This window comes from Pagrus major, chromosome 24 (assembly GCF_040436345.1).
Source record: "Pagrus major chromosome 24, Pma_NU_1.0".
In the NCBI taxonomy this organism is placed as follows: domain Eukaryota; kingdom Metazoa; phylum Chordata; class Actinopteri; order Spariformes; family Sparidae; genus Pagrus; species Pagrus major.
Window position 1 is genome coordinate 5,472,358 of NC_133238.1, and position 24,068 is coordinate 5,496,425.

The 24,068-nt window shown below is 51.8% G+C and overlaps 22 non-coding genes and 1 pseudogene across 22 annotated transcripts; all 23 read right to left on the bottom strand.

The window, feature by feature from the left end:
• Positions 1-189: 189 nt before the first annotated feature.
• Positions 190-353, bottom strand: LOC140992518 (U1 spliceosomal RNA). Its single transcript, XR_012178094.1, has one exon. It is a non-coding gene; the product is annotated as a U1 spliceosomal RNA (small nuclear RNA).
• Positions 354-998: 645 nt separating this feature from the next.
• On the bottom strand, positions 999-1,162 carry LOC140992530 (U1 spliceosomal RNA). The gene has a single exon (XR_012178105.1). It is a non-coding gene; the product is annotated as a U1 spliceosomal RNA (small nuclear RNA).
• Positions 1,163-1,807: 645 nt separating this feature from the next.
• On the bottom strand, positions 1,808-1,971 carry LOC140992544 (U1 spliceosomal RNA). The gene has a single exon (XR_012178117.1). It is a non-coding gene; the product is annotated as a U1 spliceosomal RNA (small nuclear RNA).
• Positions 1,972-2,616: 645 nt separating this feature from the next.
• LOC140992556 (U1 spliceosomal RNA) lies at positions 2,617-2,780 on the bottom strand. Its single transcript, XR_012178128.1, has one exon. It is a non-coding gene; the product is annotated as a U1 spliceosomal RNA (small nuclear RNA).
• A 645-nt stretch (positions 2,781-3,425) lies between these two features.
• LOC140992568 (U1 spliceosomal RNA) lies at positions 3,426-3,589 on the bottom strand. Its single transcript, XR_012178139.1, has one exon. It is a non-coding gene; the product is annotated as a U1 spliceosomal RNA (small nuclear RNA).
• A 645-nt stretch (positions 3,590-4,234) lies between these two features.
• LOC140992580 (U1 spliceosomal RNA) lies at positions 4,235-4,398 on the bottom strand. The gene has a single exon (XR_012178150.1). It is a non-coding gene; the product is annotated as a U1 spliceosomal RNA (small nuclear RNA).
• A 645-nt stretch (positions 4,399-5,043) lies between these two features.
• Positions 5,044-5,207, bottom strand: LOC140992592 (U1 spliceosomal RNA). The gene has a single exon (XR_012178161.1). It is a non-coding gene; the product is annotated as a U1 spliceosomal RNA (small nuclear RNA).
• Positions 5,208-5,852: 645 nt separating this feature from the next.
• Positions 5,853-6,016, bottom strand: LOC140992605 (U1 spliceosomal RNA). The gene has a single exon (XR_012178172.1). It is a non-coding gene; the product is annotated as a U1 spliceosomal RNA (small nuclear RNA).
• Positions 6,017-7,075: 1,059 nt separating this feature from the next.
• On the bottom strand, positions 7,076-7,239 carry LOC140992617 (U1 spliceosomal RNA). Its single transcript, XR_012178183.1, has one exon. It is a non-coding gene; the product is annotated as a U1 spliceosomal RNA (small nuclear RNA).
• A 645-nt stretch (positions 7,240-7,884) lies between these two features.
• Positions 7,885-8,048, bottom strand: LOC140992628 (U1 spliceosomal RNA). The gene has a single exon (XR_012178193.1). It is a non-coding gene; the product is annotated as a U1 spliceosomal RNA (small nuclear RNA).
• Positions 8,049-8,693: 645 nt separating this feature from the next.
• Positions 8,694-8,857, bottom strand: LOC140992629 (U1 spliceosomal RNA). Its single transcript, XR_012178194.1, has one exon. It is a non-coding gene; the product is annotated as a U1 spliceosomal RNA (small nuclear RNA).
• A 645-nt stretch (positions 8,858-9,502) lies between these two features.
• LOC140992630 (U1 spliceosomal RNA) lies at positions 9,503-9,666 on the bottom strand. Its single transcript, XR_012178195.1, has one exon. It is a non-coding gene; the product is annotated as a U1 spliceosomal RNA (small nuclear RNA).
• Positions 9,667-10,311: 645 nt separating this feature from the next.
• Positions 10,312-10,475, bottom strand: LOC140992633 (U1 spliceosomal RNA). Its single transcript, XR_012178197.1, has one exon. It is a non-coding gene; the product is annotated as a U1 spliceosomal RNA (small nuclear RNA).
• A 645-nt stretch (positions 10,476-11,120) lies between these two features.
• On the bottom strand, positions 11,121-11,284 carry LOC140992634 (U1 spliceosomal RNA). The gene has a single exon (XR_012178198.1). It is a non-coding gene; the product is annotated as a U1 spliceosomal RNA (small nuclear RNA).
• A 645-nt stretch (positions 11,285-11,929) lies between these two features.
• LOC140992790 (U1 spliceosomal RNA) lies at positions 11,930-12,093 on the bottom strand. Its single transcript, XR_012178339.1, has one exon. It is a non-coding gene; the product is annotated as a U1 spliceosomal RNA (small nuclear RNA).
• Positions 12,094-12,738: 645 nt separating this feature from the next.
• Positions 12,739-12,902, bottom strand: LOC140992635 (U1 spliceosomal RNA). Its single transcript, XR_012178199.1, has one exon. It is a non-coding gene; the product is annotated as a U1 spliceosomal RNA (small nuclear RNA).
• Positions 12,903-13,547: 645 nt separating this feature from the next.
• LOC140992803 (U1 spliceosomal RNA) lies at positions 13,548-13,685 on the bottom strand (annotated as a pseudogene).
• Positions 13,686-19,712: 6,027 nt separating this feature from the next.
• LOC140992636 (U1 spliceosomal RNA) lies at positions 19,713-19,876 on the bottom strand. Its single transcript, XR_012178200.1, has one exon. It is a non-coding gene; the product is annotated as a U1 spliceosomal RNA (small nuclear RNA).
• A 645-nt stretch (positions 19,877-20,521) lies between these two features.
• LOC140992637 (U1 spliceosomal RNA) lies at positions 20,522-20,685 on the bottom strand. Its single transcript, XR_012178201.1, has one exon. It is a non-coding gene; the product is annotated as a U1 spliceosomal RNA (small nuclear RNA).
• A 645-nt stretch (positions 20,686-21,330) lies between these two features.
• LOC140992791 (U1 spliceosomal RNA) lies at positions 21,331-21,494 on the bottom strand. The gene has a single exon (XR_012178340.1). It is a non-coding gene; the product is annotated as a U1 spliceosomal RNA (small nuclear RNA).
• Positions 21,495-22,139: 645 nt separating this feature from the next.
• Positions 22,140-22,303, bottom strand: LOC140992638 (U1 spliceosomal RNA). Its single transcript, XR_012178202.1, has one exon. It is a non-coding gene; the product is annotated as a U1 spliceosomal RNA (small nuclear RNA).
• A 645-nt stretch (positions 22,304-22,948) lies between these two features.
• LOC140992639 (U1 spliceosomal RNA) lies at positions 22,949-23,112 on the bottom strand. The gene has a single exon (XR_012178203.1). It is a non-coding gene; the product is annotated as a U1 spliceosomal RNA (small nuclear RNA).
• Positions 23,113-23,757: 645 nt separating this feature from the next.
• On the bottom strand, positions 23,758-23,921 carry LOC140992640 (U1 spliceosomal RNA). Its single transcript, XR_012178204.1, has one exon. It is a non-coding gene; the product is annotated as a U1 spliceosomal RNA (small nuclear RNA).
• Between the last annotated feature and the right edge of the window lie 147 nt (positions 23,922-24,068).

Sequence of the window (24,068 nt, forward strand, 5' to 3'; positions counted from 1 at the left end):
TAACCCGCACGCAACGCACTGCGACACAGCAGACGCCGGTGTACTGCAACGCTGTGACTTTCAGGACGGATTGAAACGGTAACACAAGGACCCCAAAGCAGCATTCAGAGGTTGAAGGTTGGCTTTCCGAGCTGCTCGGCAGAAAGCGCGCCAGACGAGCACTCACTTGTTTTTCTTCCACATTGTCATCAGGGGAGAGCGCGGACGCAGTCCCCCACTACCACAAATTATGCAGTCGAGATTCCCACATTTGGGGAATTCGCAGGGGTCAGCACAACCGGAGTGCAATGGCTGAGCCTCGCCCTGGGTGAACCACCTTCTTGATCATGGTATCTCCCCTGCCAGGTAAGTATGAGTTGGAACAGTCTGACACAGGATGGCCTTTCCCAGGCTCAGCCCCCTGGCTGACGGTGCCTCTTGGGGGATAATAGCAGAGTTAGGTGCCTTGGGCAATTTGCTCATCCTCATTGGGCACTAAAAGTTGCTGCAAATTCAAAAACACTGGTGCGACTTGACGAGGGGGGCTGGTCCACACATTGTGCCTGTTTTGTGTCCTTTTTCCAGCGATCCATCGCTCGGCAAAATAGAAAAATAACACTCCGTCAACGGCCACTTGGCATGATGTCTCCGCCCAGTCTGAATGCAACCAGAGACAATGTGCCGCACAAAAGCCTACCAGTAGGCATTCCAGCAATGGACGCGTCCAGACCACATTTCTTATGCAATGGCTCGCAGAGGAGGAGACGCAACAAGGTTTGTGCCGTCTCTAGCAGGCCACGCCCACTCTGCCCTTTTACCGGGAAAACGGGTAACCCGCACGCAACGCACTGCGACACAGCAGACGCCGGTGTACTGCAACGCTGTGACTTTCAGGACGGATTGAAACGGTAACACAAGGACCCCAAAGCAGCATTCAGAGGTTGAAGGTTGGCTTTCCGAGCTGCTCGGCAGAAAGCGCGCCAGACGAGCACTCATTTGTTTTTCTTCCACATTGTCATCAGGGGAGAGCGCGGACGCAGTCCCCCACTACCACAAATTATGCAGTCGAGATTCCCACATTTGGGGAATTCGCAGGGGTCAGCACAACCGGAGTGCAATGGCTGAGCCTCGCCCTGGGTGAACCACCTTCTTGATCATGGTATCTCCCCTGCCAGGTAAGTATGAGTTGGAACAGTCTGACACAGGATGGCCTTTCCCAGGCTCAGCCCCCTGGCTGACGGTGCCTCTGGGGGGATAATAGCAGAGTTAGGTGCCTTGGGCAATTTGCTCATCCTCATTGGGCACTAAAAGTTGCTGCAAATTCAAAAACACTGGTGCGACTTGACGAGGGTGGCTGGTCCACACATTGTGCCTGTTTTGTGTCCTTTTTCCAGCGATCCATCGCTCGGCAAAATAGAAAAATAACACTCCGTCAATGGCCACTTGGCATGATGTCTCCGCCCAGTCTGAATGCAACCAGAGACAATGTGCCGCACAAAAGCCTACCAGTAGGCATTCCAGCAATGGACGTGTCCAGACCACATTTCTTATGCAATGCCTCGCAGAGGAGGAGACGCAACAAGGTTTGTGCCGTCTCTAGCAGGCCACGCCCACTCTGCCCTTTTACCGGGAAAACGGGTAACCCGCACGCAACGCACTGCGACACAGCAGACGCCGGTGTACTGCAACGCTGTGACTTTCAGGACGGATTGAAACGGTAACACAAGGACCCCAAAGCAGCATTCAGAGGTTGAAGGTTGGCTTTCCGAGCTGCTCGGCAGAAAGCGCGGGAGACGAGCACTCACTTGTTTTTCTTCCACATTGTCATCAGGGGAGAGCGCGGACGCAGTCCCCCACTACCACAAATTATGCAGTCGAGATTCCCACATTTGGGGAATTCGCAGGGGTCAGCACAACCGGAGTGCAATGGCTGAGCCTCGCCCTGGGTGAACCACCTTCTTGATCATGGTATCTCCCCTGCCAGGTAAGTATGAGTTGGAACAGTCTGACACAGGATGGCCTTTCCCAGGCTCAGCCCCCTGGCTGACGGTGCCTCTTGGGGGATAATAGCAGAGTTAGGTGCCTTGGGCAATTTGCTCATCCTCATTGGGCACTAAAAGTTGCTGCAAATTCAAAAACACTGGTGCGACTTGACGAGGGGGGCTGGTCCACACATTGTGCCTGTTTTGTGTCCTTTTTCCAGCGATCCATCGCTCGGCAAAATAGAAAAATAACACTCCGTCAACGGCCACTTGGCATGATGTCTCCGCCCAGTCTGAATGCAACCAGAGACAATGTGCCGCACAAAAGCCTACCAGTAGGCATTCCAGCAATGGACGCGTCCAGACCACATTTCTTATGCAATGGCTCGCAGAGGAGGAGACGCAACAAGGTTTGTGCCGTCTCTAGCAGGCCACGCCCACTCTGCCCTTTTACCGGGAAAACGGGTAACCCGCACGCAACGCACTGCGACACAGCAGACGCCGGTGTACTGCAACGCTGTGACTTTCAGGACGGATTGAAACGGTAACACAAGGACCCCAAAGCAGCATTCAGAGGTTGAAGGTCGGCTTTCCGAGCTGCTCGGCAGAAAGCGCGGGAGACGAGCACTCACTTGTTTTTCTTCCACATTGTCATCAGGGGAGAGCGCGGACGCAGTCCCCCACTACCACAAATTATGCAGTCGAGATTCCCACATTTGGGGAATTCGCAGGGGTCAGCACAACCGGAGTGCAATGGCTGAGCCTCGCCCTGGGTGAACCACCTTCTTGATCATGGTATCTCCCCTGCCAGGTAAGTATGAGTTGGAACAGTCTGACACAGGATGGCCTTTCCCAGGCTCAGCCCCCTGGCTGACGGTGCCTCTTGGGGGATAATAGCAGAGTTAGGTGCCTTGGGCAATTTGCTCATCCTCATTGGGCACTAAAAGTTGCTGCAAATTCAAAAACACTGGTGCGACTTGACGAGGGTGGCTGGTCCACACATTGTGCCTGTTTTGTGTCCTTTTTCCAGCGATCCATCGCTCGGCAAAATAGAAAAATAACACTCCGTCAACGGCCACTTGGCATGATGTCTCCGCCCAGTCTGAATGCAACCAGAGACAATGTGCCGCACAAAAGCCTACCAGTAGGCATTCCAGCAATGGACGTGTCCAGACCACATTTCTTATGCAATGCCTCGCAGAGGAGGAGACGCAACAAGGTTTGTGCCGTCTCTAGCAGGCCACGCCCACTCTGCCCTTTTACCGGGAAAACGGGTAACCCGCACGCAACGCACTGCGACACAGCAGACGCCGGTGTACTGCAACGCTGTGACTTTCAGGACGGATTGAAACGGTAACACAAGGACCCCAAAGCAGCATTCAGAGGTTGAAGGTTGGCTTTCCGAGCTGCTCGGCAGAAAGCGCGGGAGACGAGCACTCACTTGTTTTTCTTCCACATTGTCATCAGGGGAGAGCGCGGACGCAGTCCCCCACTACCACAAATTATGCAGTCGAGATTCCCACATTTGGGGAATTCGCAGGGGTCAGCACAACCGGAGTGCAATGGCTGAGCCTCGCCCTGGGTGAACCACCTTCTTGATCATGGTATCTCCCCTGCCAGGTAAGTATGAGTTGGAACAGTCTGACACAGGATGGCCTTTCCCAGGCTCAGCCCCCTGGCTGACGGTGCCTCTTGGGGGATAATAGCAGAGTTAGGTGCCTTGGGCAATTTGCTCATCCTCATTGGGCACTAAAAGTTGCTGCAAATTCAAAAACACTGGTGCGACTTGACGAGGGGGGCTGGTCCACACATTGTGCCTGTTTTGTGTCCTTTTTCCAGCGATCCATCGCTCGGCAAAATAGAAAAATAACACTCCGTCAACGGCCACTTGGCATGATGTCTCCGCCCAGTCTGAATGCAACCAGAGACAATGTGCCGCACAAAAGCCTACCAGTAGGCATTCCAGCAATGGACGCGTCCAGACCACATTTCTTATGCAATGCCTCGCAGAGGAGGAGACGCAACAAGGTTTGTGCCGTCTCTAGCAGGCCACGCCCACTCTGCCCTTTTACCGGGAAAACGGGTAACCCGCACGCAACGCACTGCGACACAGCAGACGCCGGTGTACTGCAACGCTGTGACTTTCAGGACGGATTGAAACGGTAACACAAGGACCCCAAAGCAGCATTCAGAGGTTGAAGGTCGGCTTTCCGAGCTGCTCGGCAGAAAGCGCGGGAGACGAGCACTCACTTGTTTTTCTTCCACATTGTCATCAGGGGAGAGCGCGGACGCAGTCCCCCACTACCACAAATTATGCAGTCGAGATTCCCACATTTGGGGAATTCGCAGGGGTCAGCACAACCGGAGTGCAATGGCTGAGCCTCGCCCTGGGTGAACCACCTTCTTGATCATGGTATCTCCCCTGCCAGGTAAGTATGAGTTGGAACAGTCTGACACAGGATGGCCTTTCCCAGGCTCAGCCCCCTGGCTGACGGTGCCTCTGGGGGGATAATAGCAGAGTTAGGTGCCTTGGGCAATTTGCTCATCCTCATTGGGCACTAAAAGTTGCTGCAAATTCAAAAACACTGGTGCGACTTGACGAGGGTGGCTGGTCCACACATTGTGCCTGTTTTGTGTCCTTTTTCTAGCGATCCATCGCTCGGCAAAATAGAAAAATAACACTCCGTCAACGGCCACTTGGCATGATGTCTCCGCCCAGTCTGAATGCAACCAGAGACAATGTGCCGCACAAAAGCCTACCAGTAGGCATTCCAGCAATGGACGCGTCCAGACCACATTTCTTATGCAATGCCTCGCAGAGGAGGAGACGCAACAAGGTTTGTGCCGTCTCTAGCAGGCCACGCCCACTCTGCCCTTTTACCGGGAAAACGGGTAACCCGCACGCAACGCACTGTGACACAGCAGACGCCGGTGTACTGCAACGCTGTGACTTTCAGGACGGATTGAAACGGTAACACAAGGACCCCAAAGCAGCATTCAGAGGTTGAAGGTCGGCTTTCCGAGCTGCTCGGCAGAAAGCGCGGGAGACGAGCACTCACTTGTTTTTCTTCCACATTGTCATCAGGGGAGAGCGCGGACGCAGTCCCCCACTACCACAAATTATGCAGTCGAGATTCCCACATTTGGGGAATTCGCAGGGGTCAGCACAACCGGAGTGCAATGGCTGAGCCTCGCCCTGGGTGAACCACCTTCTTGATCATGGTATCTCCCCTGCCAGGTAAGTATGAGTTGGAACAGTCTGACACAGGATGGCCTTTCCCAGGCTCAGCCCCCTGGCTGACGGTGCCTCTGGGGGGATAATAGCAGAGTTAGGTGCCTTGGGCAATTTGCTCATCCTCATTGGGCACTAAAAGTTGCTGCAAATTCAAAAACACTGGTGCGACTTGACGAGGGTGGCTGGTCCACACATTGTGCCTGTTTTGTGTCCTTTTTCCAGCGATCCATCGCTCGGCAAAATAGAAAAATAACACTCCGTCAACGGCCACTTGGCATGATGTCTCCGCCCAGTCTGAATGCAACGAGAGACAATGTGCCGCACAAAAGCCTACCAGTAGGCATTCCAGCAATGGACGCGTCCAGACCACATTTCTTATGCAATGCCTCGCAGAGGAGGAGACGCAACAAGGTTTGTGCCGTCTCTAGCAGGCCACGCCCACTCTGCCCTTTTACCGGGAAAACGGGTAACCCGCACGCAACGCACTGCGACACAGCAGACGCCGGTGTACTGCAACGCTGTGACTTTCAGGACGGATTGAAACGGTAACACAAGGACCCCAAAGCAGCATTCAGAGGCTGAAGGTCGGCTTTCCGAGCTGCTCGGCAGAAAGCGCGGGAGACGAGCACTCACTTGTTTTTCTTCCACATTGTCATCAGGGGAGAGCGCGGACGCAGTCCCCCACTACCACAAATTATGCAGTCGAGATTCCCACATTTGGGGAATTCGCAGGGGTCAGCACAACCGGAGTGCAATGGCTGAGCCTCGCCCTGGGTGAACCACCTTCTTGATCATGGTATCTCCCCTGCCAGGTAAGTATGAGTTGGAACAGTCTGACACAGGATGGCCTTTCCCAGGCTCAGCCCCCTGGCTGACGGTGCCTCTGAGGGGATAATAGCAGAGTTAGGTGCCTTGGGCAATTTGCTCATCCTCATTGGGCACTAAAAGTTGCTGCAAATTCAAAAACACTGGTGCGACTTGACGAGGGTGGCTGGTCCACACATTGTGCCTGTTTTGTGTCCTTTTTCCAGCGATCCATCGCTCGGCAAAATAGAAAAATAACACTCCGTCAACGGCCACTTGGCATGATGTCTCCGCCCAGTCTGAATGCAACCAGAGACAATGTGCCGCACAAAAGCCTACCAGTAGGCATTCCAGCAATGGACGCGTCCAGACCACATTTCTTATGCAATGCCTCGCAGAGGAGGAGACGCAACAAGGTTTGTGCCGTCTCTAGCAGGCCACGCCCACTCTGCCCTTTTACCGGGAAAACGGGTAACCCGCACGCAACGCACTGCGACACAGCAGACGCCGGTGTACTGCAACGCTGTGACTTTCAGGACGGATTGAAACGGTAACACAAGGACCCCAAAGCAGCATTCAGAGGTTGAAGGTCGGCTTTCCGAGCTGCTCGGCAGAAAGCGCGGGAGACGAGCACTCACTTGTTTTTCTTCCACATTGTCATCAGACAAATAACACTCCGTCAACGGCCACTTGGCATGATGTCTCCGCCCAGTCTGAATGCAACCAGAGACAATGTGCCGCACAAAAGCCTACCAGTAGGCATTCCAGCAATGGACGCGTCCAGACCACATTTCTTATGCAATGCCTCGCAGAGGAGGAGACGCAACAAGGTTTGTGCCGTCTCTAGCAGGCCACGCCCACTCTGCCCTTTTACCGGGAAAACGGGTAACCCGCACGCAACGCACTGCGACACAGCAGACGCCGGTGTACTGCAACGCTGTGACTTTCAGGACGGATTGAAACGGTAACACAAGGACCCCAAAGCAGCATTCAGAGGTTGAAGGTCGGCTTTCCGAGCTGCTCGGCAGAAAGCGCGGGAGACGAGCACTCACTTGTTTTTCTTCCACATTGTCATCAGGGGAGAGCGCGGACGCAGTCCCCCACTACCACAAATTATGCAGTCGAGATTCCCACATTTGGGGAATTCGCAGGGGTCAGCACAACCGGAGTGCAATGGCTGAGCCTCGCCCTGGGTGAACCACCTTCTTGATCATGGTATCTCCCCTGCCAGGTAAGTATGAGTTGGAACAGTCTGACACAGGATGGCCTTTCCCAGGCTCAGCCCCCTGGCTGACGGTGCCTCTTGGGGGATAATAGCAGAGTTAGGTGCCTTGGGCAATTTGCTCATCCTCATTGGGCACTAAAAGTTGCTGCAAATTCAAAAACACTGGTGCGACTTGACGAGGGGGGCTGGTCCACACATTGTGCCTGTTTTGTGTCCTTTTTCCAGCGATCCATCGCTCGGCAAAATAGAAAAATAACACTCCGTCAACGGCCACTTGGCATGATGTCTCCGCCCAGTCTGAATGCAACCAGAGACAATGTGCCGCACAAAAGCCTACCAGTAGGCATTCCAGCAATGGACGCGTCCAGACCACATTTCTTATGCAATGCCTCGCAGAGGAGGAGACGCAACAAGGTTTGTGCCGTCTCTAGCAGGCCACGCCCACTCTGCCCTTTTACCGGGAAAACGGGTAACCCGCACGCAACGCACTGCGACACAGCAGACGCCGGTGTACTGCAACGCTGTGACTTTCAGGACGGATTGAAACGGTAACACAAGGACCCCAAAGCAGCATTCAGAGGTTGAAGGTCGGCTTTCCGAGCTGCTCGGCAGAAAGCGCGGGAGACGAGCACTCACTTGTTTTTCTTCCACATTGTCATCAGGGGAGAGCGCGGACGCAGTCCCCCACTACCACAAATTATGCAGTCGAGATTCCCACATTTGGGGAATTCGCAGGGGTCAGCACAACCGGAGTGCAATGGCTGAGCCTCGCCCTGGGTGAACCACCTTCTTGATCATGGTATCTCCCCTGCCAGGTAAGTATGAGTTGGAACAGTCTGACACAGGATGGCCTTTCACAGGCTCAGCCCCCTGGCTGACGGTGCCTCTTGGGGGATAATAGCAGAGTTAGGTGCCTTGGGCAATTTGCTCATCCTCATTGGGCACTAAAAGTTGCTGCAAATTCAAAAACACTGGTGCGACTTGACGAGGGTGGCTGGTCCACACATTGTGCCTGTTTTGTGTCCTTTTTCCAGCGATCCATCGCTCGGCAAAATAGAAAAATAACACTCCGTCAACGGCCACTTGGCATGATGTCTCCGCCCAGTCTGAATGCAACCAGAGACAATGTGCCGCACAAAAGCCTACCAGTAGGCATTCCAGCAATGGACGTGTCCAGACCACATTTCTTATGCAATGCCTCGCAGAGGAGGAGACGCAACAAGGTTTGTGCCGTCTCTAGCAGGCCACGCCCACTCTGCCCTTTTACCGGGAAAACGGGTAACCCGCACGCAACGCACTGCGACACAGCAGACGCCGGTGTACTGCAACGCTGTGACTTTCAGGACGGATTGAAACGGTAACACAAGGACCCCAAAGCAGCATTCAGAGGTTGAAGGTTGGCTTTCCGAGCTGCTCGGCAGAAAGCGCGCCAGACGAGCACTCACTTGTTTTTCTTCCACATTGTCATCAGGGGAGAGCGCGGACGCAGTCCCCCACTACCACAAATTATGCAGTCGAGATTCCCACATTTGGGGAATTCGCAGGGGTCAGCACAACCGGAGTGCAATGGCTGAGCCTCGCCCTGGGTGAACCACCTTCTTGATCATGGTATCTCCCCTGCCAGGTAAGTATGAGTTGGAACAGTCTGACACAGGATGGCCTTTCCCAGGCTCAGCCCCCTGGCTGACGGTGCCTCTTGGGGGATAATAGCAGAGTTAGGTGCCTTGGGCAATTTGCTCATCCTCATTGGGCACTAAAAGTTGCTGCAAATTCAAAAACACTGGTGCGACTTGACGAGGGGGGCTGGTCCACACATTGTGCCTGTTTTGTGTCCTTTTTCCAGCGATCCATCGCTCGGCAAAATAGAAAAATAACACTCCGTCAACGGCCACTTGGCATGATGTCTCCGCCCAGTCTGAATGCAACCAGAGACAATGTGCCGCACAAAAGCCTACCAGTAGGCATTCCAGCAATGGACGCGTCCAGACCACATTTCTTATGCAATGCCTCGCAGAGGAGGAGACGCAACAAGGTTTGTGCCGTCTCTAGCAGGCCACGCCCACTCTGCCCTTTTACCGGGAAAACGGGTAACCCGCACGCAACGCACTGCGACACAGCAGACGCCGGTGTACTGCAACGCTGTGACTTTCAGGACGGATTGAAACGGTAACACAAGGACCCCAAAGCAGCATTCAGAGGTTGAAGGTCGGCTTTCCGAGCTGCTCGGCAGAAAGCGCGGGAGACGAGCACTCACTTGTTTTTCTTCCACATTGTCATCAGGGGAGAGCGCGGACGCAGTCCCCCACTACCACAAATTATGCAGTCGAGATTCCCACATTTGGGGAATTCGCAGGGGTCAGCACAACCGGAGTGCAATGGCTGAGCCTCGCCCTGGGTGAACCACCTTCTTGATCATGGTATCTCCCCTGCCAGGTAAGTATGAGTTGGAACAGTCTGACACAGGATGGCCTTTCCCAGGCTCAGCCCCCTGGCTGACGGTGCCTCTTGGGGGATAATAGCAGAGTTAGGTGCCTTGGGCAATTTGCTCATCCTCATTGGGCACTAAAAGTTGCTGCAAATTCAAAAACACTGGTGCGACTTGACGAGGGTGGCTGGTCCACACATTGTGCCTGTTTTGTGTCCTTTTTCCAGCGATCCATCGCTCGGCAAAATAGAAAAATAACACTCCGTCAACGGCCACTTGGCATGATGTCTCCGCCCAGTCTGAATGCAACCAGAGACAATGTGCCGCACAAAAGCCTACCAGTAGGCATTCCAGCAATGGACGTGTCCAGACCACATTTCTTATGCAATGCCTCGCAGAGGAGGAGACGCAACAAGGTTTGTGCCGTCTCTAGCAGGCCACGCCCACTCTGCCCTTTTACCGGGAAAACGGGTAACCCGCACGCAACGCACTGCGACACAGCAGACGCCGGTGTACTGCAACGCTGTGACTTTCAGGACGGATTGAAACGGTAACACAAGGACCCCAAAGCAGCATTCAGAGGTTGAAGGTTGGCTTTCCGAGCTGCTCGGCAGAAAGCGCGCCAGACGAGCACTCACTTGTTTTTCTTCCACATTGTCATCAGGGGAGAGCGCGGACGCAGTCCCCCACTACCACAAATTATGCAGTCGAGATTCCCACATTTGGGGAATTCGCAGGGGTCAGCACAACCGGAGTGCAATGGCTGAGCCTCGCCCTGGGTGAACCACCTTCTTGATCATGGTATCTCCCCTGCCAGGTAAGTATGAGTTGGAACAGTCTGACACAGGATGGCCTTTCCCAGGCTCAGCCCCCTGGCTGACGGTGCCTCTTGGGGGATAATAGCAGAGTTAGGTGCCTTGGGCAATTTGCTCATCCTCATTGGGCACTAAAAGTTGCTGCAAATTCAAAAACACTGGTGCGACTTGACGAGGGTGGCTGGTCCACACATTGTGCCTGTTTTGTGTCCTTTTTCCAGCGATCCATCGCTCGGCAAAATAGAAAAATAACACTCCGTCAACGGCCACTTGGCATGATGTCTCCGCCCAGTCTGAATGCAACCAGAGACAATGTGCCGCACAAAAGCCTACCAGTAGGCATTCCAGCAATGGACGCGTCCAGACCACATTTCTTATGCAATGCCTCGCAGAGGAGGAGACGCAACAAGGTTTGTGCCGTCTCTAGCAGGCCACGCCCACTCTGCCCTTTTACCGGGAAAACGGGTAACCCGCACGCAACGCACTGCGACACAGCAGACGCCGGTGTACTGCAACGCTGTGACTTTCAGGACGGATTGAAACGGTAACACAAGGACCCCAAAGCAGCATTCAGAGGTTGAAGGTTGGCTTTCCGAGCTGCTCGGCAGAAAGCGCGGGAGACGAGCACTCATTTGTTTTTCTTCCACATTGTCATCAGGGGAGAGCGCGGACGCAGTCCCCCACTACCACAAATTATGCAGTCGAGATTCCCACATTTGGGGAATTCGCAGGGGTCAGCACAACCGGAGTGCAATGGCTGAGCCTCGCCCTGGGTGAACCACCTTCTTGATCATGGTATCTCCCCTGCCAGGTAAGTATGAGTTGGAACAGTCTGACACAGGATGGCCTTTCCCAGGCTCAGCCCCCTGGCTGACGGTGCCTCTGGGGGGATAATAGCAGCGTTAGGTGCCTTGGGCAATTTGCTCATCCTCATTGGGCACTAAAAGTTGCTGCAAATTCAAAAACACTGGTGCGACTTGACGAGGGTGGCTGGTCCACACATTGTGCCTGTTTTGTGTCCTTTTTCCAGCGATCCATCGCTCGGCAAAATAGAAAAATAACACTCCGTCAACGGCCACTTGGCATGATGTCTCCGCCCAGTCTGAATGCAACCAGAGACAATGTGCCGCACAAAAGCCTACCAGTAGGCATTCCAGCAATGGACGTGTCCAGACCACATTTCTTATGCAATGCCTCGCAGAGGAGGAGACGCAACAAGGTTTGTGCCGTCTCTAGCAGGCCACGCCCACTCTGCCCTTTTACCGGGAAAACGGGTAACCCGCACGCAACGCACTGCGACACAGCAGACGCCGGTGTACTGCAACGCTGTGACTTTCAGGACGGATTGAAACGGTAACACAAGGACCCCAAAGCAGCATTCAGAGGTTGAAGGTTGGCTTTCCGAGCTGCTCGGCAGAAAGCGCGCCAGACGAGCACTCACTTGTTTTTCTTCCACATTGTCATCAGGGGAGAGCGCGGACGCAGTCCCCCACTACCACAAATTATGCAGTCGAGATTCCCACATTTGGGGAATTCGCAGGGGTCAGCACAACCGGAGTGCAATGGCTGAGCCTCGCCCTGGGTGAACCACCTTCTTGATTATGGTATCTCCCCTGCCAGGTAAGTATGAGTTGGAACAGTCTGACACAGGATGGCCTTTCCCAGGCTCAGCCCCCTGGCTGACGGTGCCTCTTGGGGGATAATAGCAGAGTTAGGTGCCTTGGGCAATTTGCTCATCCTCATTGGGCACTAAAAGTTGCTGCAAATTCAAAAACACTGGTGCGACTTGACGAGGGGGGCTGGTCCACACATTGTGCCTGTTTTGTGTCCTTTTTCCAGCGATCCATCGCTCGGCAAAATAGAAAAATAACACTCCGTCAACGGCCACTTGGCATGATGTCTCCGCCCAGTCTGAATGCAACCAGAGACAATGTGCCGCACAAAAGCCTACCAGTAGGCATTCCAGCAATGGACGCGTCCAGACCACATTTCTTATGCAATGCCTCGCAGAGGAGGAGACGCAACAAGGTTTGTGCCGTCTCTAGCAGGCCACGCCCACTCTGCCCTTTTACCGGGAAAACGGGTAACCCGCACGCAACGCACTGCGACACAGCAGACGCCGGTGTACTGCAACGCTGTGACTTTCAGGACGGATTGAAACGGTAACACAAGGACCCCAAAGCAGCATTCAGAGGTTGAAGGTTGGCTTTCCGAGCTGCTCGGCAGAAAGCGCGGGAGACGAGCACTCATTTGTTTTTCTTCCACATTGTCATCAGGGGAGAGCGCGGACGCAGTCCCCCACTACCACAAATTATGCAGTCGAGATTCCCACATTTGGGGAATTCGCAGGGGTCAGCACAACCGGAGTGCAATGGCTGAGCCTCGCCCTGGGTGAACCACCTTCTTGATCATGGTATCTCCCCTGCCAGGTAAGTATGAGTTGGAACAGTCTGACACAGGATGGCCTTTCCCAGGCTCAGCCCCCTGGCTGACGGTGCCTCTTGGGGGATAATAGCAGAGTTAGGTGCCTTGGGCAATTTGCTCATCCTCATTGGGCACTAAAAGTTGCTGCAAATTCAAAAACACTGGTGCGACTTGACGAGGGGGGCTGGTCCACACATTGTGCCTGTTTTGTGTCCTTTTTCCAGCGATCCATCGCTCGGCAAAATAGAAAAATAACACTCCGTCAACGGCCACTTGGCATGATGTCTCCGCCCAGTCTGAATGCAACCAGAGACAATGTGCCGCACAAAAGCCTACCAGTAGGCATTCCAGCAATGGACGCGTCCAGACCACATTTCTTATGCAATGCCTCGCAGAGGAGGAGACGCAACAAGGTTTGTGCCGTCTCTAGCAGGCCACGCCCACTCTGCCCTTTTACCGGGAAAACGGGTAACCCGCACGCAACGCACTGCGACACAGCAGACGCCGGTGTACTGCAACGCTGTGACTTTCAGGACGGATTGAAACGGTAACACAAGGACCCCAAAGCAGCATTCAGAGGTTGAAGGTCGGCTTTCCGAGCTGCTCGGCAGAAAGCGCGGGAGACGAGCACTCACTTGTTTTTCTTCCACATTGTCATCAGGGGAGAGCGCGGACGCAGTCCCCCACTACCACAAATTATGCAGTCGAGATTCCCACATTTGGGGAATTCGCAGGGGTCAGCACAACCGGAGTGCAATGGCTGAGCCTCGCCCTGGGTGAACCACTTTTTCACTTTTTAGAAGCTTTTATTAATTTCAGTCAAAATTAGTTACAGACATACATAAATCACACAATTACAATTACCCAACACCAAGTAGATATTCTAATCAAATAAATAATAGTTACATTCAATAAACATTCCATTCAGCAGTTGTAACATCAAATAGATGTTCCATTCAGTTTCCTTAATTTTAAAAAAGATCCATTAAAGCAACAGGAATTTTGTCAGTTTTCCACCAATTTTTCATTTCTTGATCATTATACTTAATTCTATCCCTAATGATGTAGTCCCTGACACCTGTAATGCCAACCTTTGCCACAGAATCAGGTGAAATAGAGAGCTTTCTGAAGGCAGTTAGGTTTCTGCATTTCCAGATACCTTCTTTGACACAGTTGATGATTGCCCACCACCTTTCATTTCTGTCCTTTTCATCTGTCTCAATGTTTCCATATAAAACATCCATTTCATTAGGGGCTCTAAAAAGGTCTGTTAACCATGGTTTTACAATTTCCCACACTGCCCTTGAAACAGCGCATGACCAAAAGCAGTGAGCCACATCTTCACCATCATTACAATTTTTTTTGGACATTTAGCACTACGTGTGCATCGCCTTCTCAGCAAGAAGGCTCTTGTAGGGACACAATTTTGGGCTATCTTCCAGGCCAGGTCCTTATGTACATTGAACAAAAATGGTAAGTTTACATTTTTCCAAACTCTGATGCATTTGCTCTCAGGTAGGATACCTACCGGCACAAGGCTAGAGGTCGGGGGTGAAAGGCACCCCTCCACATCAACCCTATCTATTTTACCTACCACGGACCAATCTAACTTTGCTACTTTAAAGAGTGTTAATGCTCTCTCGTATAGAGCTGGTCTACTTTCAGCATTGGGCGTACAAAGAGAAACCCTTTTACCCTTCCCTCTATACATCATGCGGCCTACCCAAAACTTGGCAAAATGAAACCAGAGACTGGTATTGCTCTCTGTAAAAACAGCATTCAAAATTGGTGTCAAAAAAAGGGCATCAAATTTGGCCCCCAACTCAGGTACAGCTTTCCCTCCTTTAACCAGAGGTTTGTACATGATGTCTCTTTTGACATGTTCTTGTTGGGAGCTCCAAATGAATTGAAACATGATGCGTCTCAAAGAGGTCAGGAATGTCTTGGGAGCTGGCAGAGTGGCCGCCAGAAAGGTCAAAGAGGCCAGAACCTCAGCCTTAATCACCAAAATTTTGCCAGTGAATGTTAGATCCCTCTGCTCCCACTGAAGCAATTTTCCTTTGATAGCTGGTAGTCTTGCTTCCCAATTTATTATTTCCATTCCCTTCCCAATTTCCACTCCCAAAATTTTTACTCTCTCTTCTTTTTCAACTAACCCTAAATCAGGCTTTCTTTCTGGCCAATTAAGGTAGAGGATCTCACTCTTGGCCCGGTTCAGTTTGGCCCCAGATGCTTGAGAAAATTGCTCACTCCACTGGAGGGCTTTAACCATTGAATTATTGCTGGTACAAAGGATTGTCAAGTCATCCATATACAGGGACATTTTAGCCTCCTTTCCATTACTACCAGGGACAGGAAGGCCCCGAATATCAGTGTCATGTTTTATCCCACAGGCCAGAGGCTCCATGGCTAGTACAAACAGGCTGACTGATAGCGGGCATCCCTGTCTGACCCCTGCCTGGATCTTAATAGGTTCACTGAAGTGGCCATTAATGTTTACTCTACTAGAGCAATCAAAGTACAGTAAATTAATCCATGCCCTCAACTGTGGGCCGAACCCAAACCTCACCAGTGCTTCTTTGAGATACTCATGGCTTATTCTATCAAAGGCTTTTTCTAAATCCAGGCCAGCAATACATAGGGGTACATTGCGATCTAAAGCATACAAGTATGAATCTCTTATTAAAGCAAGGTTATCACTCATGGAGCGACCTGGAACCACACAGGTCTGCTCGACCCCAACCAACCTCTCTATCACCTCTTGTAGGCGAAGAAAGATTGCTTTTGCTAGAATCTTACGATCAACACCAAGGAGTGTAAGGGGGCGCCAGTTTTTAAGATCTTTTTTTTCACCTTTCTTGTATAGAAGGGAAATGGTACCTTCCTTTAGGGATGGTGGTAACGACCCTAATTGGAGGCTCTCATTGTACATCTCCAAAAGAGGGGCCTTTAACTCTGCCCAGAAGGTAGTATAAAATTCTTTTGGCAACCCATCTGCCCCAGGGGCCTTGTTATTTTGCATGCTTTCTACTGCTTTGGTGAGTTCACTCAGAGATATTTTACTGTCAAGCTTCCCTTTAAATTCGTTAATATTTTTATCTACTTTAGAAAGAAGGTTTTCTAAAGCTGTCTTATCTAAATCTTCACTTTTGTAAAGATCAGAGTAGAAGGAGTGTACACAACTTAGTATCTCATGTATTTCAGTTTTTTCTTGTCCCTCTTTATTCTTTAATCCTTCTATAAAGTTTTTAGGCCTAGCTAATTTCCTAAAAAAGTATCTAGAGCATTTTTCATTGTTTTCCATGTGGTGGACTCGGCTACGAATCAGTAGCCCCCGACTGGCCGCCGTGGAGAGGCGTAACATCTCTCTCTTCAATTGAGCTATATCCTCTGCAACATCTAGCCCGGCATAAGCCATTATATAAAATCTCTGCAGCTTTGCCTGATATTTCTGGAGCTTCAGACGTCTCTTTTTAGCAGTTCGTTTACCCACCTCTATGAAAAAAGTTTTTGCCCTAATCTTGACTTCTTCCCACCATTCCCCCACAGAGTTGAAGGAGGGCTTAAGAGAGAGCCATTGGTTAAGCTTCACCTTAAAATCATTGACCACCTTTGCATCTTGTAGTAGGGAAATATTCAGCTTCCATGAACCTCTACCTTTTTTGATGTTTTCTTTAAACATGAGAGAACATTCAATTTTATGATGGTCAGAGAAAAAAACTGGCGTGACTGCTGCATCTACAACCTGCAGCCCCCTTGATGTCAACAGAAAGTCTATTCTGGAATGGGTTCTGCCGTTGGACCAGGTATACCCAGGTAAACTCGGATTTTTTAAGCGGTAAACATCTATCAGTCTAAAATCTTTAATAATGTTTTTTAGGATTTCAGAACTGGAGTCCAGCCTTACTGTGGAGGTGGTTAACTTTTCTTTTTTGCTTACCAAGCAGTTGAAATCGCCACCCAGAATGACCTCTCTGTTACACAACAAAAGGGGTTGTAATTCTTTGAGCACTGTTAACCGTTCTCGGAGCTCAACAGGGCAATACACATTGATTACTCTTAACTTAGCGTTAAACAGTGAAACATCAACACATAGAATTCTCCCATCTATCACACGTTGTACCTTCTGGATGATAAAATCATGCCCTCTAAATAATACTGCAACCCCTGAAGATCTGTTTTTGTTGTCGCCTGACCATACTGATGGGCCGTGGCTCCATCTCTCCTCGAAGACCTTGTAATTCTCTCTATAGGATACATTACATTCTTGAAGTAGGAAGATGTCATTACCCTCTGAGTGTAGAAAAGTGAAGGCTGATGAGCACTTTACTGGGTCATTTAGTCCTCTAGTATTGAGGGATGCTATAGAGAGAGGAGCCATAGAAGTGCAGTTCAAAGGGGTGAAGAGGGTTAGTTCAGTGACAACTATGTAACATCTACTTTTTCTTAATTATCTTCTTTTTCTTTGGTTTCACATCTCTTTCCACCTTTCTTGACATGTCTTTTATCTGTGTTGTAGATGTAAAAGCAACTACAACATCTTGCTCAAGAAAGGGGTTTGATGTGGGGGAGGAAACGGGCCAGTTGGAATGAGGTAACACAGAAGAGGTCGAGGGGGAGGATTCACCTGATGGGGGGGACTCATTTACCCGTTTTCTTGAAGGAGAGTCCACTGTGTCTGGTACCAAGGTGGTGGCAATGGGAAGGGGCAAAGAGGTCAGTAAGGACTGGGAGGCATCTTCAGCCCGTTCCATGGAGGTCTGGGAGCTGGGATCTGGCACTGATGCAAGGTTGACTGTAGATGTTGACCTCGGGCGCTGGCCATCCAATGATGAGGAGGCAGATGAGTCTGGTCCCTGATGGATGGTGATGATTGGCAGCAGGGATGTTGAGCCCTCAACTTCCTCGAAGAGAGAATTGGCCGTTGGTTCTTGTTTCAAGGTAGCTGCATGAGGAGAGATGCTAGCCAGCAGGTTGTCCAGACGGTTCCCTGCCTCCTGTAGAGTCATCGGTGTCAACTCTGTCCTTGAGCTGGAGCCAGGTTCGGGAGGATGGTCTGCTTGATGGAAAGCAGTGAGGTCCATTGTGGAGGCAGGGGAGTTGAACGCTTCGTCGTCATTCTCTAATAGCCCAGCTCCAGTCCAAGACTCGTGTTCCCTCTTGTACCTCCTCCTCCAGGTCCAACACCGGTTCTTCACTTGGCTGTTGGAGTGCAGGGCCAGATGGCTGTCGCACTGGGCTTGTATGTTGAGAGGGCGCCTGATTGTTGCCAGAGTTTTCAGCAATGTGGTCTTGGCCTAAAGAAACAATTGATCTTACTGTGGACAGTTTCAGCCGGTTGGAGTATGCTTGAGGGCAGTCTTTAAAGCGATGTTGGGCTGAGGCACAGAGATTGCATTTTACAGGGGTTGGACATTGGGCTGTTGTATGGTCGAATGCTTTGCAGTTCCTGCAGATGTCCACCGTACATGCAGCAGCCAGATGTTCTAGGCTGCCGCATTTACGACATTCTTTTGGCTGACCAGAGTAGAACACAGACCCTCTGAAGGCTCCCAACTGGATGGTGCTTGGGAGATGCTGGAGGACCCCCTGTCGCCTTATGAGACGCACTTGAAATCGTCTGGTGCCTGTCTTGATTCCATCTATGTCAACAACTTCCATGGCATGAATCACCTCACAGTACCGAGCCATCCATGTCCAAACATCCTGGTTCCTGACTCTCTCAGAGAAAATCATTACATGTACTGTTTTCAGGTCTCTCTCTGCCAAAGGTGACATAATAATGTTCTTGAAGCTTGTTGTTGACTTTTTCTTGATTTCAAACTTTTCCAGGCAACTTTCGTAGTATCGTGTTGTTGTAAATATCACCTCAAAGATCTTCTTACCCGGAAATGCAAAAACGTAGTCAAGCTGGTTGGTGGAAATGCCAAGTTCTTTTTGCAAAATCTGTCTGCTGAATTGCAGCCGGTCCATCTGAAGATCTTCCAGAAGGTCGAAGCGGACAGCATTCCTGCGGTTGGCTTGATTGTTTCCTAACGCCATGCTGGTCCTCTGGCCAGAAAGGAGCCGGTATGATATAGCCGCCGACGCTATTTACTTTATTGTGCCCCATACACCGCTCGACAACAATAGAGTCAGTTGATCCTTGATCATGGTATCTCCCCTGCCAGGTAAGTATGAGTTGGAACAGTCTGACACAGGATGGCCTTTCCCAGGCTCAGCCCCCTGGCTGACGGTGCCTCTTGGGGGATAATAGCAGAGTTAGGTGCCTTGGGCAATTTGCTCATCCTCATTGGGCACTAAAAGTTGCTGCAAATTCAAAAACACTGGTGCGACTTGACGAGGGTGGCTGGTCCACACATTGTGCCTGTTTTGTGTCCTTTTTCCAGCGATCCATCGCTCGGCAAAATAGAAAAATAACACTCCGTCAACGGCCACTTGGCATGATGTCTCCGTCCAGTCTGAATGCAACCAGAGACAATGTGCCGCACAAAAGCCTACCAGTAGGCATTCCAGCAATGGACGTGTCCAGACCACATTTCTTATGCAATGCCTCGCAGAGGAGGAGACGCAACAAGGTTTGTGCCGTCTCTAGCAGGCCACGCCCACTCTGCCCTTTTACCGGGAAAACGGGTAACCCGCACGCAACGCACTGCGACACAGCAGACGCCGGTGTACTGCAACGCTGTGACTTTCAGGACGGATTGAAACGGTAACACAAGGACCCCAAAGCAGCATTCAGAGGTTGAAGGTTGGCTTTCCGAGCTGCTCGGCAGAAAGCGCGCCAGACGAGCACTCACTTGTTTTTCTTCCACATTGTCATCAGGGGAGAGCGCGGACGCAGTCCCCCACTACCACAAATTATGCAGTCGAGATTCCCACATTTGGGGAATTCGCAGGGGTCAGCACAACCGGAGTGCAATGGCTGAGCCTCGCCCTGGGTGAACCACCTTCTTGATCATGGTATCTCCCCTGCCAGGTAAGTATGAGTTGGAACAGTCTGACACAGGATGGCCTTTCCCAGGCTCAGCCCCCTGGCTGACGGTGCCTCTTGGGGGATAATAGCAGAGTTAGGTGCCTTGGGCAATTTGCTCATCCTCATTGGGCACTAAAAGTTGCTGCAAATTCAAAAACACTGGTGCGACTTGACGAGGGTGGCTGGTCCACACATTGTGCCTGTTTTGTGTCCTTTTTCCAGCGATCCATCGCTCGGCAAAATAGAAAAATAACACTCCGTCAACGGCCACTTGGCATGATGTCTCCGCCCAGTCTGAATGCAACCAGAGACAATGTGCCGCACAAAAGCCTACCAGTAGGCATTCCAGCAATGGACGCGTCCAGACCACATTTCTTATGCAATGCCTCGCAGAGGAGGAGACGCAACAAGGTTTGTGCCGTCTCTAGCAGGCCACGCCCACTCTGCCCTTTTACCGGGAAAACGGGTAACCCGCACGCAACGCACTGCGACACAGCAGACGCCGGTGTACTGCAACGCTGTGACTTTCAGGACGGATTGAAACGGTAACACAAGGACCCCAAAGCAGCATTCAGAGGTTGAAGGTTGGCTTTCCGAGCTGCTCGGCAGAAAGCGCGGGAGACGAGCACTCATTTGTTTTTCTTCCACATTGTCATCAGGGGAGAGCGCGGACGCAGTCCCCCACTACCACAAATTATGCAGTCGAGATTCCCACATTTGGGGAATTCGCAGGGGTCAGCACAACCGGAGTGCAATGGCTGAGCCTCGCCCTGGGTGAACCACCTTCTTGATCATGGTATCTCCCCTGCCAGGTAAGTATGAGTTGGAACAGTCTGACACAGGATGGCCTTTCCCAGGCTCAGCCCCCTGGCTGACGGTGCCTCTGGGGGGATAATAGCAGAGTTAGGTGCCTTGGGCAATTTGCTCATCCTCATTGGGCACTAAAAGTTGCTGCAAATTCAAAAACACTGGTGCGACTTGACGAGGGTGGCTGGTCCACACATTGTGCCTGTTTTGTGTCCTTTTTCCAGCGATCCATCGCTCGGCAAAATAGAAAAATAACACTCCGTCAACGGCCACTTGGCATGATGTCTCCGCCCAGTCTGAATGCAACCAGAGACAATGTGCCGCACAAAAGCCTACCAGTAGGCATTCCAGCAATGGACGTGTCCAGACCACATTTCTTATGCAATGCCTCGCAGAGGAGGAGACGCAACAAGGTTTGTGCCGTCTCTAGCAGGCCACGCCCACTCTGCCCTTTTACCGGGAAAACGGGTAACCCGCACGCAACGCACTGCGACACAGCAGACGCCGGTGTACTGCAACGCTGTGACTTTCAGGACGGATTGAAACGGTAACACAAGGACCCCAAAGCAGCATTCAGAGGTTGAAGGTTGGCTTTCCGAGCTGCTCGGCAGAAAGCGCGCCAGACGAGCACTCACTTGTTTTTCTTCCACATTGTCATCAGGGGAGAGCGCGGACGCAGTCCCCCACTACCACAAATTATGCAGTCGAGATTCCCACATTTGGGGAATTCGCAGGGGTCAGCACAACCGGAGTGCAATGGCTGAGCCTCGCCCTGGGTGAACCACCTTCTTGATTATGGTATCTCCCCTGCCAGGTAAGTATGAGTTGGAACAGTCTGACACAGGATGGCCTTTCCCAGGCTCAGCCCCCTGGCTGACGGTGCCTCTTGGGGGATAATAGCAGAGTTAGGTGCCTTGGGCAATTTGCTCATCCTCATTGGGCACTAAAAGTTGCTGCAAATTCAAAAACACTGGTGCGACTTGACGAGGGGGGCTGGTCCACACATTGTGCCTGTTTTGTGTCCTTTTTCCAGCGATCCATCGCTCGGCAAAATAGAAAAATAACACTCCGTCAACGGCCACTTGGCATGATGTCTCCGCCCAGTCTGAATGCAACCAGAGACAATGTGCCGCACAAAAGCCTACCAGTAGGCATTCCAGCAATGGACGCGTCCAGACCACATTTCTTATGCAATGCCTCGCAGAGGAGGAGACGCAACAAGGTTTGTGCCGTCTCTAGCAGGCCACGCCCACTCTGCCCTTTTACCGGGAAAACGGGTAACCCGCACGCAACGCACTGCGACACAGCAGACGCCGGTGTACTGCAACGCTGTGACTTTCAGGACGGATTGAAACGGTAACACAAGGACCCCAAAGCAGCATTCAGAGGTTGAAGGTTGGCTTTCCGAGCTGCTCGGCAGAAAGCGCGGGAGACGAGCACTCATTTGTTTTTCTTCCACATTGTCATCAGGGGAGAGCGCGGACGCAGTCCCCCACTACCACAAATTATGCAGTCGAGATTCCCACATTTGGGGAATTCGCAGGGGTCAGCACAACCGGAGTGCAATGGCTGAGCCTCGCCCTGGGTGAACCACCTTCTTGATCATGGTATCTCCCCTGCCAGGTAAGTATGAGTTGGAACAGTCTGACACAGGATGGCCTTTCCCAGGCTCAGCCCCCTGGCTGACGGTGCCTCTGGGGGGATAATAGCAGAGTTAGGTGCCTTGGGCAATTTGCTCATCCTCATTGGGCACTAAAAGTTGCTGCAAATTCAAAAACACTGGTGCGACTTGACGAGGGTGGCTGGTCCACACATTGTGCCTGTTTTGTGTCCTTTTTCCAGCGATCCATCGCTCGGCAAAATAGAAAAATAACACTCCGTCAACGGCCACTTGGCATGATGTCTCCGCCCAGTCTGAATGCAACCAGAGACAATGTGCCGCACAAAAGCCTACCAGTAGGCATTCCAGCAATGGACGTGTCCAGACCACATTTCTTATGCAATGCCTCGCAGAGGAGGAGACGCAACAAGGTTTGTGCCGTCTCTAGCAGGCCACGCCCACTCTGCCCTTTTACCGGGAAAACGGGTAACCCGCACGCAACGCACTGCGACACAGCAGACGTTGGTGTACTGCAACGCTGTGACTTTCAGGACGGATTGAAACGGTAACACAAGGACCCCAAAGCAGCATTCAGAGGTTGAAGGTTGGCTTTCCGAGCTGCTCGGCAGAAAGCGCGGGAGACGAGCACTCACTTGTTTTTCTTCCACATTGTCATCAGGGGAGAGCGCGGACGCAGTCCCCCACTACCACAAATTATGCAGTCGAGATTCCCACATTTGGGGAATTCGCAGGGGTCAGCACAACCGGAGTGCAATGGCTGAGCCTCGCCCTGGGTGAACCACCTTCTTGATCATGGTATCTCCCCTGCCAGGTAAGTATGAGTTGGAACAGTCTGACACAGGATGGCCTTTCCCAGGCTCAGCCCCCTGGCTGACGGTGCCTCTGGGGGGATAATAGCAGAGTTAGGTGCCTTGGGCAATTTGCTCATCCTCATTGGGCACTAAAAGTTGCTGCAAATTCAAAAACACTGGTGCGACTTGACGAGGGTGGCTGGTCCACACATTGTGCCTGTTTTGTGTCCTTTTTCCAGCGATCCATCGCTCGGCAAAATAGAAAAATAACACTCCGTCAACGGCCACTTGGCATGATGTCTCCGCCCAGTCTGAATGCAACCAGAGACAATGTGCCGCACAAAAGCCTACCAGTAGGCATTCCAGCAATGGACGCGTCCAGACCACATTTCTTATGCAATGCCTCGCAGAGGAGGAGACGCAACAAGGTTTGTGCCGTCTCTAGCAGGCCACGCCCACTCTGCCCTTTTACCGGGAAAACGGGTAACCCGCACGCAACGCACTGCGACACAGCAGACGCCGGTGTACTGCAACGCTGTGACTTTCAGGACGGATTGAAACGGTAACACAAGGACCCCAAAGCAGCATTCAGAGGTTGAAGGTCGGCTTTCCGAGCTGCTCGGCAGAAAGCGCGGGAGACGAGCACTCACTTGTTTTTCTTCCACATTGTCATCAGGGGAGAGCGCGGACGCAGTCCCCCACTACCACAAATTATGCAGTCGAGATTCCCACATTTGGGGAATTCGCAGGGGTCAGCACAACCGGAGTGCAATGGCTGAGCCTCGCCCTGGGTGAACCACCTTCTTGATCATGGTATCTCCCCTGCCAGGTAAGTATGAGTTGGAACAGTCTGACACAGGATGGCCTTTCCCAGGCTCAGCCCCCTGGCTGACGGTGCCTCTGTGGGGATAATAGCAGAGTTAGGTGCCTTGGGCAATTTGCTCATCCTCATTGGGCACTAAAAGTTGCTGCAAATTCAAAAAC